The sequence below is a fragment of the Anomalospiza imberbis genome, chromosome 4 (genome assembly GCF_031753505.1).
Source record: "Anomalospiza imberbis isolate Cuckoo-Finch-1a 21T00152 chromosome 4, ASM3175350v1, whole genome shotgun sequence".
In the NCBI taxonomy this organism is placed as follows: Eukaryota; Metazoa; Chordata; class Aves; order Passeriformes; family Viduidae; genus Anomalospiza; species Anomalospiza imberbis.
Window position 1 is genome coordinate 19,479,959 of NC_089684.1, and position 16,452 is coordinate 19,496,410.

Here is a 16,452-nt window from a genome sequence, read left to right on the forward strand (position 1 = left end):
ATGAGGAATAGTGCATTATATAGATGATGTGCTGCTTAAAAATAGTGCTAAGGGGCCACTTTAAATTGCCCACACCCGCCTCTTGTTACTTATGGGCACATTCTTGCTAGTCTTATTTCAATTTATCAAATTTATCATAACCGCCCTGTGAATGTGTGGAAAAGAAGTATGACAAAGGAAGAAAGGGAGATTGGATATTATCCTCTCAGTCAATTTTTTCAGGGTGATGATTAACAAAAGAAAAGAATGCATTTTCCCTTAAAAGAAAAAATAATATTTTGCCCTTTTTCATAATTCACTGTTAAAAACATTCCTTCTTTACAGCTTTATAAACATGGCCCTTAATTAAGAATACTTTTTACTGAAACTGGAAAAATGCAGTAATGTTAAGTTTTAAGATAAGTTATTAGCAAAATTAACCAAAGCTCCAAGAAGGCTTGTAGCAAAAGGACAATTAAATAAAGTAATTTGCCTGAAAAAGAGTAAGAAACACCACTTTCTTTGCTTATTTAGTGGCCTTTTAATCTGATAGGCTGCCTTGTCTAAAAAGACAAGGAAATTTGGTGAGTTTCACATTAATTTCTAATTTTATATGCTCAGATGCAGAAGCATCTACCTGTCTGTGCCAGCTATGGGGATAGCTCAGCCAACATAGCTCTGGGACAGAAAGTGTCAGGGCCACTCACCTTCCTCCAGAGAGATCACTTCTCCACAGCACTTGAATGACCAGTTAGTTCACAAGCCCATGACAGGAAAAGAAAGAAAAAAAACCTCTCAGAGAGTGAGATGGTAAATGAAAATTTTGTGAGCAAATTTGGCCAACATACCAAGGACAGGCTCGGAATAATTTCTTATTGCTAAAACAGACATGGAGACAAAAAGGGTAAGTTCATTAACATTTTCATTAACACTTCATAGAACCATAGAATGGCTTGGGTTGAAAGGGACTTTAAAGATCAGCTTGTTCCAACCCCCCTGCCATAGGCAGGGACATGTACCAGCAGGTCAGGTTGTTCAAAGCCCCATCCAGCCTGGCCTTGAATACTTCCACGGATGGAGTATTCACAGCTTCTCTGTGCAACGTGTTCCAGTGTCTCACTACCCTCACTGGGAAAAATTTCTTCCTAACATCTAATTTAAATCTCTTATATTTTAGGTTAAAATTCTTCACCCTTGTCCTACCACAACCTTCCCTGGTAAAAATTTATTGTCTGTCTATTTTATAAGAGCCCTTTAAGTACTAAAAGGCCATGTTTGCATGATCCTTGCAGAGAGAAATGCAGCAGAGGAACACATCAGACAATCACACCACTTGTGCATGTGGCTATGGCTGTATGAATGCGATCTGTGACACGCTAAGGGCTCTTGACCATCATGAAATGGAAGGGTCTCTCCAAGAGCAGCTGGTGAAGGACGGAAGCAGAGTGTGTGCATGGAATATGGCCACTCTTATCCACCGAACAGCTGTTTGTCTGTTTTCAACACTGACGTGGCACATGCTGGATGTAATGACAGCCTACTCAGCGATACCTGGGCTCCAGAATATTTGGAAAAGGACCAGCTGCTCACTCCAGCATCCAAGTCCTTTGAGTCAGCTCACTTCTGTTAGGAGAATGGCCCTCACTGCAAGTTATTTGATCTGACTGGCATGAAGGTGCAAGAAGGCCACAATGGCAATTGTTTAGCCATTACTAGGAAATTTTAGGAATCCTAGAAAATCTTCCAGAAGAAACCAGGTGTCTTAAGATACTAGTAGGAAGAATAAATTGCCTTTGTTTCAGCAGGGAAACAAGTGGAGAAGATAATCTTTGTCACTTAAGGGTGGATTTATGAACGTCTTATGTTCATAAACCAGGATGCTGAAATCCTATGCCATATTGATATGAGAAATAAAAAAGGCATCGTGTCTCAATTTTAAATCTGAGAGCTCCATATCACACAGGAGAATCAGACCTCAGGCCTGTCAAAATAAAAGATAAGGAAGTAAAGAGCAGGAAGTAAAGAGAGGGTGCATATTGTACTACTCTAAGAGGGGAATACTCTCTTTGCCATCTCTGCTGGACCACACTAAAATCTGAATGCAACTAAAAAGCCCATGTAGGAACAACATCTATTACGTTAATTTTTTTTTCTACATACTATTTCCAGACTTTCAAAAACCAGGACAGTATGAGGCATCAGGCCCACAGCTATGTTGGCATGCTCTCTGTATGACCTCGACCTGAGGTATAGGCAAAGGACAATAATTGGGAAGCTGATTTTATCAGATACCCTGGGACCAGAACATGGATAACCAAAATCAGGAAATTTCAGCAGCAAAGCTGCAGGTGAAGTGTTGACCACATGTCTCTAAGGGGCAAAGATGCTCCCTGCTGTTCAAGGACTCAGGCCTCTAACACCTTACCTCACTTTCTTTTCCCCCAGAGTTATTTCCAGTCCTTTATTTCTCCAGATGGTGATTTCATGGTTAACATGGAATATATTAATTAGCTCCTTGCAGTCTGTAGTTTAGTTAAGGAAGCAGAGAAAACCAGAGGCAGCAGCTGTTGGAAGTCAAGCTTCTTTTTCTTAATATGATAAGAGCAGACTGGCTCTTACCGGGGCAGTAGCATGGTCTCCTACAGTTACAGAGTGCGCGGGGAGCACCGGAGTTCAAAAGCATTCTGCAAGGTCCTGGTGTTAGGGTGAGGATATTTGAGTCCTTGACTCCAGTCTTTATCCTTTTACAGGACCAAGGATTTAAAATGTAAGCTTCAAATAGCAATTAAAAATAGCAACTAAAAGCATTCTTTAGGTGTTTCATGTTGTCCTTGTTCTTTGTCTGTTATACACCTGCCATGGAAAATTTTGGATATGAAAAGTGCAGCAAGTTTTGACAAATGATTTCTTGTTTGATAAGAGGTATGTATGGCTGACGCACAATATAAGATGGAAGTCAACAGATTGCTCATGGGATGTCCTCAGACTGCTTGTAACTGCCTGCTCTTTGTCTTGCGAGTTCATATCTGAGAGCTCCCAGACTAAAGATCCCAGAACAATAGTTGCATTTCAAATATAGGTGTGTATTCCTCTTAAGGAAGGTGTGTGTTCCTCAATAAGGACATCTGTCCTTATTGTGCTCAATCATGAGTTATTCCTCTTCTATTTAGAAAGACCCCAAGAGCTTATGACAAAAATCACTTTAAAATTGTACAGTAGAAGCTGGATGCATTTTCATTTTCACAAAAAAGTGTTATTATGAGTCATATATAGGTTATACCTTCATTTGCAGATCAGAGTCCTACCCCACTCTTTTTGTACTTGCAGAAATTTTATATATATATAAACACACACATTATATATATTTTTTATAGCTATAAGGCGTGATTTTGTCACCCATACACTCTTCAAAATGCAATGTGGGGAGGGATGCCAGTCTCTTAGTGCTTCTGCATTATGATCTACTGACCCTGAAAATAGGGTCAGAAGGAGGTCTCACTGCTAACTGGAAAACTAATCAATATAATTCTACCAAAGGGCTAGTATACACCAAGTAATATAGTGCCCTCCCCCTCTGCAAAAGTCTGTGCCTCATTGTAGAGAATATAAACATCATGTTTTGATGCTCATGGAAAATAAAAAAAATATCAAGCAAAACCAAAGGCTTATGATTTGTGAGGCTGGGGATACCACCAAGTCATATTGTGGCTCTCAAATTTTAGTTTTGAGCAGTTTGATTGGTTCTGTTTTATAGTTTGGTCTTCATTCATTACTAAGAAATGTAGCATTATGCCTCCTTTTCTTCTACACTTAAAAAGTAGAGAAAAAGAACAACTGATGAGGAAAAAATTATTTTCTTCCTCTGTCTCTTCCCTCTCCCCTGCTGCCCCCCAATATTGCAGTTACACAGTAAGAAAAATAAGCTGATCTTACGTTATGTTAAGAGTCATACTCACAGGGCCTGTGCAGCCTGCAGGGATGTCATCATACAGCAGGGCTGCATTTGATTCTGATCAGGTACTTTTACTGAGAAAGAGAGCAAGACAAAGGGTAAAAGGTCACTGGTGACTAATTTTCTGAAAACCAGCAGCTTGTGTAAGTAATAGAACATTTATTGTATTTCTCTGTCATCCCAGCAATGAGCTAGAAAATCCATAAGAATTCCCAGCACTAGCTTTTATTAAAGTATAGCCCTGGATTAGTTTAATGTCCAATTTAAAGTCACTGCCTGCACCTACTTTACTTACTTTTCTTAAAGAGAGCTATTTTCCCCCAATAATCTCCAAGTGTAAGTTGCCAAGAATATTTTTTCCCTTAATAAGAAGTAATGTTCCATTTATTTTGTGTGTGTATGTGTGTATGTGTATGTTGAGGAAAGAGCACTGGAGTACAGCATTCTTCCTACATTATTTTCCCCACACTGAAATATTAAAGCATAATAAGAACAGGGCAAATACTTCAAAATCCAAGCACAGCCTTCCAAAAAGCAACAGCACAGGAGGTATAAACTCCTTTTACAATGTTTGCACCCTTTCCTTTCGCTCTGCAAACATTCATGCTGTTTCAAAATATTATTTTCCTGAAAGGATGTTCACAAAGCTCACGTCTGTTGCAGATGAGACAGAAATTGTTAACCTAAGTTCCTTACGTCCATACCCAAGCTACAGGGTCTAAGACTAATCAGCTTGATAAGAAAGAAAAAATGCCCCTCTCCAACAGGAATCTGAAAAGTGCTTGTGATCACTGCACTCCTTGTCTGTAATGATTTGACTGGAGAGCCTGAGTGGCTTGATAGAGCTGGAGATGGCAGTCAGTGTTTTCAGTCCATATACTTGAGAGGTACAAATATTGTTATTGGACCTCCAGTGAGATTCTTGATATATTAGCATTACAAAATGTACCCTAGACTAGAACAATGAAACATAGATGCTGTTCTGTGTCGAGTGAGTGCTCACCTTAAAGGATTTTGCTCTGATTGCACTACATATATCACTAGATGACCTTACTGATGCATCACCTGAATCACATGTACCCTGCAGAGTGTGCTCTTCTAGCATGGTATCCAGGTGAGCAACACCTGAGCAGGTGTTGCCTGTTCAGTACTGGCCACCCAAACCCTTGGAAACAAGCTCATATCCCTCTTGTGCCTCTAGCAGTGACTGCTCTGTGAGCAATCCTCAGCTGCTTGGTGAGAGCTCCTGCACTGAGAAAAGCCTCTCCCATATCAAACCTACTGTGAGTCTGGAAATGCCTCTCCTTCCACTGGCAAAACTGCCAGTTTTGATTTGCTTGTGTGCTCAGGAGCCTTGAAGGGAAGTGGAAGGCAAGAGCCTACCTGAGTACTCCTGGCTCTCCAGGCTCCACTCCTGTTTTAGGCTTAGGCAGCTTTCTTCATCCAAGGCCAAACTCTGTTTTTTGGTCTTTTCTGCTATGTAGAGGCCAGTCCATAGCAGATTTCCTGTACCTGGTTGCACTTCCCACTCCTGTCTGAGCTGCCAGATATCATGGGGCATATTCTACTGGGGGAATTAAAAAAAAAAAAGAGAAAAAAAAAAAGAGAAAATTTTCTTCAGATAATTTAAATTCCTGATCTAAATTCCCTGGCATGACCAGCTCATGGTTCATGCTTATGACATCACAGCCAGTTATCACAGCAGAAGACAAGACTCTAATATTAAAGTTTTACCATATGAACAAAATAAATTAGATAGTATTAATGTTTTACATTTATTAGCTATAATTAACATACACTTTGAATTATATAAGAAGCATTATATTCTAAGTTCACAGATTCTGAATTCAATGATTTCTTTTTTTAGGCAGCAAGCCTCTGAAATTGCCCTTCCATACTAGCCAGTTACATGATGGATATACGACTGCATATGCTTTAAATCAACATGGGCAATACTTTTAAAAATAAAATTCACAGTTCTTTAACTACTAATTTCTGACATTTGTTTACTTGTAGGGAAAAATGCTGTTGAACCTTATAGTTAATTCTAAAAAAAGCACAAGAGATATAACATACAGATAGGCATACAACTGCATAGTCAATATGATGCCAACAATACTGGTGTGCCTAGAGTTATTCTCAACTAAGCAAAAGATGTAGGAACAGCAGAAATTTGTAAATTAGAGTAAATTATCAATTTTCAGAAGTGCCACAGCATGGATACAACTTTTATTTTTACCAGAGGAAATCCCACCAGGGAACACACAATTAAATAGACAACCACTCTAGCACCAGCAGAATCCAATTGTTTGTTTGGGGCAAGACTTAGAGAAACGAAAACTTCCAATGTGGTGATTTCACAAAGCAAGAAAATTTTGTTCCTGCCTGTGTCTGACACTGTATACAGATCACAAAGTACAATTGCTTTGCACATAATTTTTATCATGGACACTTCCAGTTCAAGAGACAGTGCAGTAGTTCCTTTCTGTCCTACCCCCTTCAAATCTGTGCTATTCAGAGAGCAGGCAAGGTGGAGAATGTGTCCAGGTGCTAAATGGAAGTAAAATTTACAGAGGCCAAATCCCAGGAGACCTTACCAGCTGGTTACAATTACTAGGGTTCAAAATCTGAGTTAAAAGAAATAAAATGGTAGATAGAACTGCACAGGAGGCAAGAATAAACTAATATGGTTTTGAAAGGAGACAGAAAACTAAGTAGAAATGGGAGTATTCAAGTGCTGGATATAATCTGGGGCATATTAAGTGGAAGAAATAAATCAAGCAATAGCTCTGAGCACATGGTATAGAGCTGTGTTTTCCTTTAAAATTTGTGAAATGATAGCAATTTTTTGACAGAGTTTTTAAGAATCAGCTGGACACATATTGGAGATGAAGAGGTAAATCTGCAAACCCACACCACCGAAAATCTGGAAAGCCTGACAACAGCATAAGGGCTGAGTTTAAGCAACTTCAGACTGACACAATACATCTAGAGATTACTAAGGCATTAGGTATGACAGTTCCAGTTAAATGTTAAATGGAAGCAAACAATACTTTTTCATGGAAAATGTGTTGGTGAAAAATGACAAATAATATTTAAAAAATTAAATAGATAGGAAAATAGGATCTGCAAAAAATCATATTTTAAATATGTCCGAGTTTGAACAGTGTGTGGAGTACCAGTTGAGTTTATATGATATTAGAGAAAAAAACAACCACACAATTAAAACTAAGAAGGAAAAACACCCTTTAGTACATCATAGCATTGTGATGGACAATGGCTTTAGTCACAGAGCCTGTACTTCATTTTTATGTTTCCAGCCAAGTGAAGCAACTTGCATGATCTTAAAAAATAAAACTGAAATCCTGAGCTTACTAAACTACTAACACAGCAAAACAATGATGTCATGGGATGGGGAAGACTGGAAAAAAGGTGCATTTTTCAATGTAAACATTTTGCATTTGAAAGTGTTGAAACCTTTTTCTAATCATGTAAAGAGAGTTCTTTATTAAATTTTTGATCAAAGCATGTAGAAGAAACAGCTAATAACCCAAGAGCTAGGGCATGACTTTTGGGAAGGTATTAACCCAAATTTCTTTACACTGGCGAAGAACAGTGGATAAATAATTTTTTTACTAGAAAAGATAGACTGATCATATAATCTAGTGATTTGGGCACTTATCTGGAATGGGACAAAGAAGACTTGATCCCATATCTCATACAACCCATTTATCTCCAAGGAGTTCTTTAGCCACTAAATTATTGATTTTACTGAATTAACCTGCACATATTGAATTAACCTTACACGTATATTCATTTGCTGTCTTAAGTCCCTGCCATCATACTCACAAACAGGATATTTTTTAAAGTTTCCAGTTTTGTTGTGAGGAAAAAAAAATAAACAATTTGGTCCAAAATATCATAAAAACTTTTAAATGAAAGTAGAAACATTACGGGAATAGCCAGGAGTTATTATGCATGGATTTTTTTCTCAAGTTTTTATAGAAGCAAGAGGTCACCAAGAAGATCATGAGGCCCCTTATGGCTGATGACAAGACTAATTTGTTGACAGAAGATTTAGCATTACTTAAGAATTATATGAATTCTTTTTATCAAAGGAAAAAATGGCTGATAGATACCAGAAACAGATTTATTTCCCTAAGGAGGAAGAAGAAATACTAAAGGAAATCAATATCAGATCAGAACAGGTGATTGAGAAATTTGAATGTTCAAGTTGCAGGGAAAAAAAAGACGTTTTCAGTGGTGCTTTTTTTTCTTTCAAAAAGGCTATGAATGTGGTATAAACATTTATCATTTGAAAAATGGAGAATCAAGACCAAAGAAAGTCAGAAAGAGTTAAACTAATTGGTTTACATCACAAGGTTTTCCAGATAAATGATTTTTCAAAACTGTTTGTTAAGACAAACTTGATGGGAGAGTACATTTTTCACTTTTTTATCCAGTTTATCCTGTTTTAAAGAAAATAAACCAGGATGTGAAGGCGGGAGGTTTTCACAGTAAAGGAGTTCTTGGCCTTGGCTTGTGATCTACCAAATGCCAGACATTGTCAGCTGAGCAAGAAGCAGGAAAGCAAGCTGGTGGCGGAGGCATTCTTGTCCTCAGAGCTGATTTGTGGGGTTTTGCTGCATTTGGAAATCAAGCTCATATATTGTAAGTATTTTCCTGCTTGAGTTCCTTCCTTTCAATAATCTCTTTCAAAGTAATCACAGGCTTTGTGTACATAGAGCAGGGAGGAGGCAGATATTTTTGCAAAAAACACAGGAGAAAAATAAGCTTCTTAAACTTCTTCTGAAGCACCCACTAAGGTTAAGTGTATTTGTCCTCCAAAAAGGTGGAGCATGATTGGTAGTATCTGATTACAGCAGGACAGGTCTGCCTGAAACAGAGCCAAGCTTTCCAAAACCACCACTGTTTAATGTGCCTCTTCTTATGAGTATTCAGTATAAGATAACTTGATCACAAGTTTTGAGCACTCACATCCTACAATCCTACAATAATTCCTCAGAGCTCAATATTGTTTACAGAGAGCCACCAGGAGCTGGCCTTTAAAAAGACCAAGTTTTGATATGGTTTTTGACAAGGAAGCTGGACCCAAGATGGATGCAAGATGGACGACCAGTCAATGAGTTTTCACACTTTTATAAGTTTTGGTCCATTTACATATTGGGGTCAATTGTCCAATTACAGTTTCAGGTTATGAAGTCCCATTGCCCTGGTTTGCTCTCTTCAATTCGCTGCTGTTTATACTTTTCGGGCCTGAAGCTGCTATGATGTCCTTAGATCTCAGGCTGGAAAAGGATTGTTTTGTCTAACTAAGCTGTGAAGAGAACTTGCTGACACTTTATATGAGGTTCAGAGTTACACACTAAGGCAGTACAAAATCTGAAAAATATGAAAGCTAAAATTTAAGGCATGATTATCATAACCTAGGAAATACCCACAGACTTGAATAAAGAGACACTTGAGCACTTTGGTTGTTCCTGGGCTGCAGACAACCCTTTTGTGATAGTGTTGCTCCAGTTACCTGCACTGAGGGATCAGCTGGAACATGGAATGGCTCTTTTCCTCTCCACCTATTCACTTGTGTTTCCTTCCCATGGAAACAAGGGAGGGATAGTCATCTGAGCCTTGTCCAAGCAGGGAGGTGGAGGCTGGTCAGGGGGCACATCTGGAATGAGACGTCCCTCAGAGGTCCCAGGGTACAGCCAGGCAGTGTCAAAGAGGAAACGCCAGAGCACATCGATCAGACAAAGTGCAGCTTTGTTTCCCGATGCATGCTGCTTTGTAGATTTATAACTTCACAAACAATCCTAATAAAAACAGGAATTATTTCTACACTGAGCAGCTCCCCAGCACGAAAAAGAAAACGGGAGTCAAGATTAGTTACCTAATACCAGCTGGTGTTTCTTCAGTCATTTGGGGAAAACTGAAGAAGAAATATGTAGCCTTCAAGTACAACTACAATAATCTATGGTCTCATTATAATGAGCTGTCAGAGAAAGATGGAGAGTATCAAGGTGAACTTCTTTAAATGCTTCAAATAAATTTGGCTTTACTGAGCACTGAGCCCTATCTTAAGATTAAGAAAATGAACTAAGGAGTAATAATTGTGGAATATTATAGAAATAGCAATTCACTGAGAGATTAATATATAGCATATAAAGACACAATTTACCATTTGAAATTTTTGTAGGAGGACAGCAAAAGAGATGATGAAGATTTCAATAAAGCTACAATGAGGTTGACTTCTTCGATTTGAGCTCAGAAGGGTTTGAATGCAGAGAGAAACACCAAGCCTGCTGAATCAGAGATACCTGAGAACCAAAGGCACAGGACTGCATATTTAAAGGCAGTTGTGCTTGCAGGTTGCAGTGGAAATGGTGTCAGGCAGCCACTCTTCCATCACAACACAAATAGTCTTTCCAAGATGCAAAAATTATTTAAGGCAGCAGATGAGGCCTCACAGACCTGTCAGCAGGCCTGTACCTATCACACACACACAGATAACATCTCTATTCATTTCAAGTATGTACTGATACTTAAAAAGAAACCTTCCTCTGACTCCAGCTGCTCCTACTAATTTGAGATTGCATGTTTCTTTGTACTTTTTATGCAGTAACTAAATAACAGCCACATATGCAAATCCTGGGTAAAGGCTCTCTCACATCAACTTACTAATTAACAATCAGTGTGTAAGATTTTCCTTAGCTCATGATTCATCTTTGATTCCAAGTTGATTGAAACCCCACAAATATTTTGAGTCTTCATCTTTTTTGTCTGTAGACATTTTTGAAGATGGCTGCAAGCAAATGACCAGCACTCACTATTTATTGTCTACTTCAAACTCTGTAATATTAATATAACAACTATTTGGGCTTTCCTTAAAATTGAGAAAAAAAAAGGAAAAATTAAACATCTTCTGGGAAAATCTTGCCTGTGAAATAAAATATCAAACCTTCACATACTAAGAGTATCTACTCCTTGCAGAGGATCCAAGGACAACAGAAGAAGGATGCTTCTCCCCTTCTAATCCATGGAAAACTAAGAATAACCTGGCTCTCGGATGTTGTGATGAACATAGATGAACTTCCTGATTTGTCTTGAGAGGACTCCTTATCCCCTGTATATAAACACCAGAATGAGACAAGTGTGCCAAGATAGGAAAATGACTTAAAATCTGTTGCTTCATTTGTTCATTTGCTCTGCAGTTTATAGCTTGCAATAAAGTTGCTCCATCATAATCCCATTTTATACTTTGCTTCCTTCCTTCAAAATTCCTAAGTATTCCTGAATGGCTAAGAGCCACCACTGACAAGCGAGTCTTTCCTACAGTTTTAATGCTAACATAAAAGTTAATATTGATGGAAACTGGTAGTGGAAGCTCTTGAATCAATGTCCATGTGGAATTTTCTAACCAGAAAGCCATTATTAGCATTTTAATCTGCATTTCTGCTTATTGTCTAAACTGAATTTACCATGCGTCAGGCTGGAGTTCAACCTGGGCTCAGGTTTCAAATTTGAAAAAATAACCTGAAGTATTGCTAGGCTCCTGGATGATGGTGGTTCATTGGAGTGGATCAGAGTGAGTGGATGCCTCACTCTAGTAATCTCTTAGATAATTTTCATTTTTTGTTTTCTTAATACACCAAAAATTTCAATGTTGTCATCATTCCTGTCACAGCTTTGTGCTACAATCCCAGCATGTCCTTGTGACACCTCCTTGCTTGGCTGTCACAGGTGGGCGCAGTGATAGATAACCAGTGCAGATAAAGCAGAAACCTGAAACTGGACATAAGGAAGGAGCTCCGAGAGAGCCGCCAGCAGCAGGAGAGGATGTCCGTCCATCCTTCCCATAGCTATGTGCCTGCAGCTGCATTCACCAGTTGGAATTATGGTGTGCTCTATCTCACACTTCTAACAGCCTGCATATATCTGTGGTGAATTATAAAAAGAAAAAGAAAAAAAAGATAAATGCTTGAGTATGAAGACAGTTAACCATTTAATAATCTTACCAGGACCATAAATCATACCTAGTTTTGCTTCTGGAATATTGTTTTGAATGTGACCTTCAGTCTGTCTGAGTACAACACTTTGTTTTCTTCTACTGCTAACCCAAGTTGGCCCTGTACTTCTGGGTCAGGGAACTAAAATCATGGAGTGCAGATATTCCTGGCAACTCTTTCCAGCAGGACACCTTTAGAGAGTCCAGACAGTGGAGAACATTTACCAAAGACATGCAATGGGCCTACTTGAGGTTCAGTGTACTGCCAGCTGCTGAGCCTGGGAAAGAGTTGGTGCAGCAGGAGTGGGGTTTCCCCTCATGGGAGAGACATTTGAAAGACACTTTCACACAAACACAGCTGTTCCTTTCAAGCAGCTCAAATCCAAAAACTCCATCCTTCACCTTCAAGTGATACCTTGTCCACTTGTCCAAAATGATGAATGGGGCTGTGGATAATACACCCAGTTCTCTCCAGTTTCTGGCACCATCACAAAAGACACAGGATCGCTTTTGTTAGTTAACTCTTTTTCATGACGCTCACTTCCTCAAGGTGCCGCTCAGCTGTTAACATTGTGTACAGCTACATTTTGTGGCAGGAGAGCCTTCTAGTTTTCAATGTTCCATATATACCTTTGGGAAATAACAGTAAAGAAGGTATTTTCCAGGTATGTGTCTCATGACAGCTTTCAGAAAACGCACCACTGAATTCATGCCTTGCTATGCTTTGCCATGCTCAGAATAAAGAGCTGAAGAGGCTCATTACAACAGAAAGGTTTGCAGGCTTTTAGGGCAGCCATTCTTCCTCTCCCCTCCCGTAAGATGACGGTCACACCTGGCTGTCCTGTTTTGTAAGACTTTTTGAGAGAAAAAGGTTAGGGAGGCAGTGGGGAAAGAGGTATGTTTTCATTTTAAGTGGCACACTATGAATAAGTCCAGTGCTTGAGCAAGCAGGAGAAGGAGTTGGGTTTATTTCCCTTCCTTCTCCTCCTCACTGCTGCCAACTGAAACAAAAGCAAGAGAAGGGGGAAGGTTAAATGCTGAGAAAGAGTTTGCACACACCCAATTTTGGAAAGCATCCATTCCTTGCCACTTCAGCATCACACCCTCAGGATAAACCCTCTTGGCTGGGTATAAACAAGGTGCCCTCTGGAAACTCAGGGTGTGGCTCTGGTGCAGGGATGGCTACAGCCCTGTGGGAGGCACCAGGAGCCAAGTGCTGTGTGTGAAAACTGGCTCCTGTGACATGAAAGCAAACACCTGCTATTCATATGCTTGACATCAAACATCGATTTCTCAACCTCTCTGCCACCCAAGAAACTGATGAGTCCAAACACTCTCTTTCCTACACAGAAATAAAACAGTGGTGGAAATCATGGGGTGCAAAGTGTTGTGTAAAGACTGAAGACCTGTCTTGCCCTTAAGTCATTTTTTGGAGATGAAGCAAAGACTTCCTGCTCATCTCCTGCCTTACTAGCAGTATTTTTCCCAGCACAGAAAACTGTGAGGCACTGTGAAGAGCTGTTTTATTTAATCTTTCTTCAACTTAATGCTCTGTTTACTTTTTATTGGTAGCGGGGCTTTTTGTTGTATGTGCTCAGGCCAGAAGAGCATGGCTGCTGAACATGCAATTCCCCCTATACACTAAGGGAGATCAGTAGCAGCACTCTCACTATTAGACCCTCGAGCTTAGTGAGAAGATTTTATTTACAGGGGCACCTTATCCTATGCACTAGAAGAGCAGTGGGGAAACTGCCAGTCCCAAATCCTGTCAGCATGTTTGGTGAAGAGGGGGAGCATTCAAACAGCAGTGTGACTCATTTTTCTGGACAGCACAAGCCACATACACTAAACTTGCTCTGTGTTTGTTCTTGCCACAGTCCACAGGCATCACACCCTCTGTTCCCCAGGAGCTTGGTGGGTGCAGTGTTTTCACTACTTTGAAAAATGTGTATACTAGGGACAAGGAGAAAACTACAGCCAGTGGGAGTATAAGGAAGCTGGGATGGAGAGCCCCATCACCTTCTGGACATATGGATGTTACTATGAATTTCTTCATAACCCTGGGTATCTTCTGGATTTGGCTCAGTCCCTGAGTGAGAGGAAGATTTGGGATGTTGTCCTCTGAAAGGACATGTTTATCCCCAGCTGAAATGCATAAATTACTTTATGGGTACAAAACCCTCAAGGTTGCATCTCAGATTCATATGATTTTTTTCATCTGCTTCTCAGATTTGCAATAGCTGATAGATGTGTAAAATCCCAAGAAGATAGAAACTCCCTCGTGAATCCCAATGTGCAGATGCCACAAAGCAAAAATTATCTCTGCTAATATAACCATTAACTCATACTTAGAATTTCCCTCTGCAGATTTATCTTTTTCTTCTCCCTCACCCCCTGCTCCCCTGGCTCCCATATGTTTGTGGAGATTACACCTACTTTTAATTAATTCAGGACAGTTTTGATAACTCTCCTCACAAGCATGTGGAGGATGTGAAGTGCCACGCTTTCTGAAAAATTGACGCATAACAGCAGCTTCTTAATCCAAAGGCCCTGAAAGAGAAAAATAAAACCAAAATTGAAGTGGTCTGTGAGGCTGATAGAAAGAAATTGCCTCGTCTAAATTTTATTTCCTTCTGCAAAAATATTCTAAATCTAAATGAACATTTATGCAGAAATAGACTTAGAATAAATTAATTCAAAATTATGAAAATTATGTTCCACTACTTCAGTCAGGAAAATGTAAATAACAAAGCTGAACTCCTTCCACTACAAATAAAAAGACCTATCTTTTACTGGTCTCATTGTGGCTGATGGGTTCAGATAGATAAACGCATCTTAATGAGCTGGCAGGTACTAATATAGACCTTTGAAACATTTTCCTTGATTGTTAAGCCAAAGAGGAACATCTTGACATTATAGCCCAACTATTTTGAAATGTACCCTGTTGGTGGGCCAGCCCCTGGGTAAGGAGGGGCATTTTGAAATGGCACTTGGTAGCTGTTTCTTCAGCCCTTCTCTCATGTCACCATGTCTTCCCCCCTACGCATGCACCCAGCCCTGCTCCCCAGCACAGGGGCAGCCCTGTGAACTCCTGGCCATGGGAGCCAACTCCATCACAAAGGGACTCTCCTGAAGATGTGTTTTCACAGCATGGAACCCATTTCACACTGCCCCTCTCCTTCAGGTTTCCATCCCCTTGGGCCTAAGTAGCACTACTGCGGCACTGACTTCAATAAGTAACTTTTTATTGTGTCTAATCATGTGCAAATGTGTTAAAATTGGTAGTTTTTAGCAAACAGTTATGGAACATATTACCGTAAGGCATTTGTTCATGGCGTGACAATGATTGGCTCCATGCCACTTAAATGTTTTATTTAATAATGTGGGAATTTCAGTGTGTTTTCCTTTCATTATTTTTAACTTGAAAACAGAAACAGAAAGCCCCTTCTTTAAAGTTAAAACTTTACCGCCTAGAGTCTGTCAAAAGCAATATAAGCATCTGGATTTTAAAAAGGGAGCTTTTGCAGGATGTTAATTTAATATACTGGCATATTTCATGCATACTTTTTATGTTTTGTATGCTTGGAGCTATCTCTAGAGTGACCACCCAGGAACAACAGACTTTTCAAAATTCAAAACTTACGAGCAAAAGATGATGTTCATGTAACGGTGCACATTTCAGGTAATATCTGCCAATCCTGGAAAACAAGTGCTATGCATAACATTTCAGCTGTTTCATGTAATACATTTATATAAGCCATCATGTAAAATAAAAGGGTTTACATTACAAACAATCTAACCTTTAGCTCCCAGAGGGTTACACTTCCAAAACAATTCCACTGTTAATAAGGTATGCTATGAATAGGAACATCTCCAATCTCACATGAGTAACAACTTTTCAAGGTAATATCTCAAGCCCACACTTTCTTGGCAAAGATACCACATTACATTGTATGTCATGTGAGAGGAATTAATAACCAAGTATGGACCACTGTTCTAAATTGGGAATGCTATTGGAATAAGGAAAAACATACATAGGTCCTTCTCTAGTTTCCTGAAGAACTTCTGTTGAGGTATTTTGCAGCACCTCCTCAACCAGAATAAAGAGCTCTCCATTGCTTAATGTGAGTACTGTTTGCTGGCTTGCTTATGCACTTCAGGAATAAGCACACTGTTTGAGAAACATAGTCTAAAAATACAGTGTGCTCAACACAAAGCATTTCTGTTTGTGCAAGCCATTTGCTACCATATTTTCATGAATCAAGTTTGGAACCAAAAAAGAAAAAAGTTTTCTTCAGTGGAACTGTTTCACTGTTTCATTTCAGAACTTGATTTTTCAATCTTTTACATATATACACACACACACACACACATATATATATACACACACACACACACACACACAAATGTATATATATAATTTTACCTTTATTTTTTGACAATTTCCCTGTCTTCAACTGTTCTGTGAGCTTTCTTTGGGTAACTGTGCTGAAGCTCC

General features: G+C 39.3%; 2 long non-coding RNA genes across 2 annotated transcripts; both read right to left on the reverse strand.

Annotated features, from left to right (window-relative positions):
• Positions 1 to 3,916: 3,916 nt before the first annotated feature.
• Positions 3,917 to 9,984, reverse strand: LOC137472353 (uncharacterized). The gene is made up of 3 exons (XR_010998128.1): positions 9,477 to 9,984; positions 5,315 to 5,498; positions 3,917 to 4,005 (listed from the first exon to the last, which is right to left on the reverse strand). It is a non-coding gene; the product is annotated as an uncharacterized lncRNA (long non-coding RNA).
• A 2,205-nt stretch (positions 9,985 to 12,189) lies between these two features.
• On the reverse strand, positions 12,190 to 16,213 carry LOC137473366 (uncharacterized). The gene is made up of 3 exons (XR_010998728.1): positions 15,598 to 16,213; positions 14,391 to 14,504; positions 12,190 to 12,808 (listed from the first exon to the last, which is right to left on the reverse strand). It is a non-coding gene; the product is annotated as an uncharacterized lncRNA (long non-coding RNA).
• Positions 16,214 to 16,452: the final 239 nt, after the last annotated feature.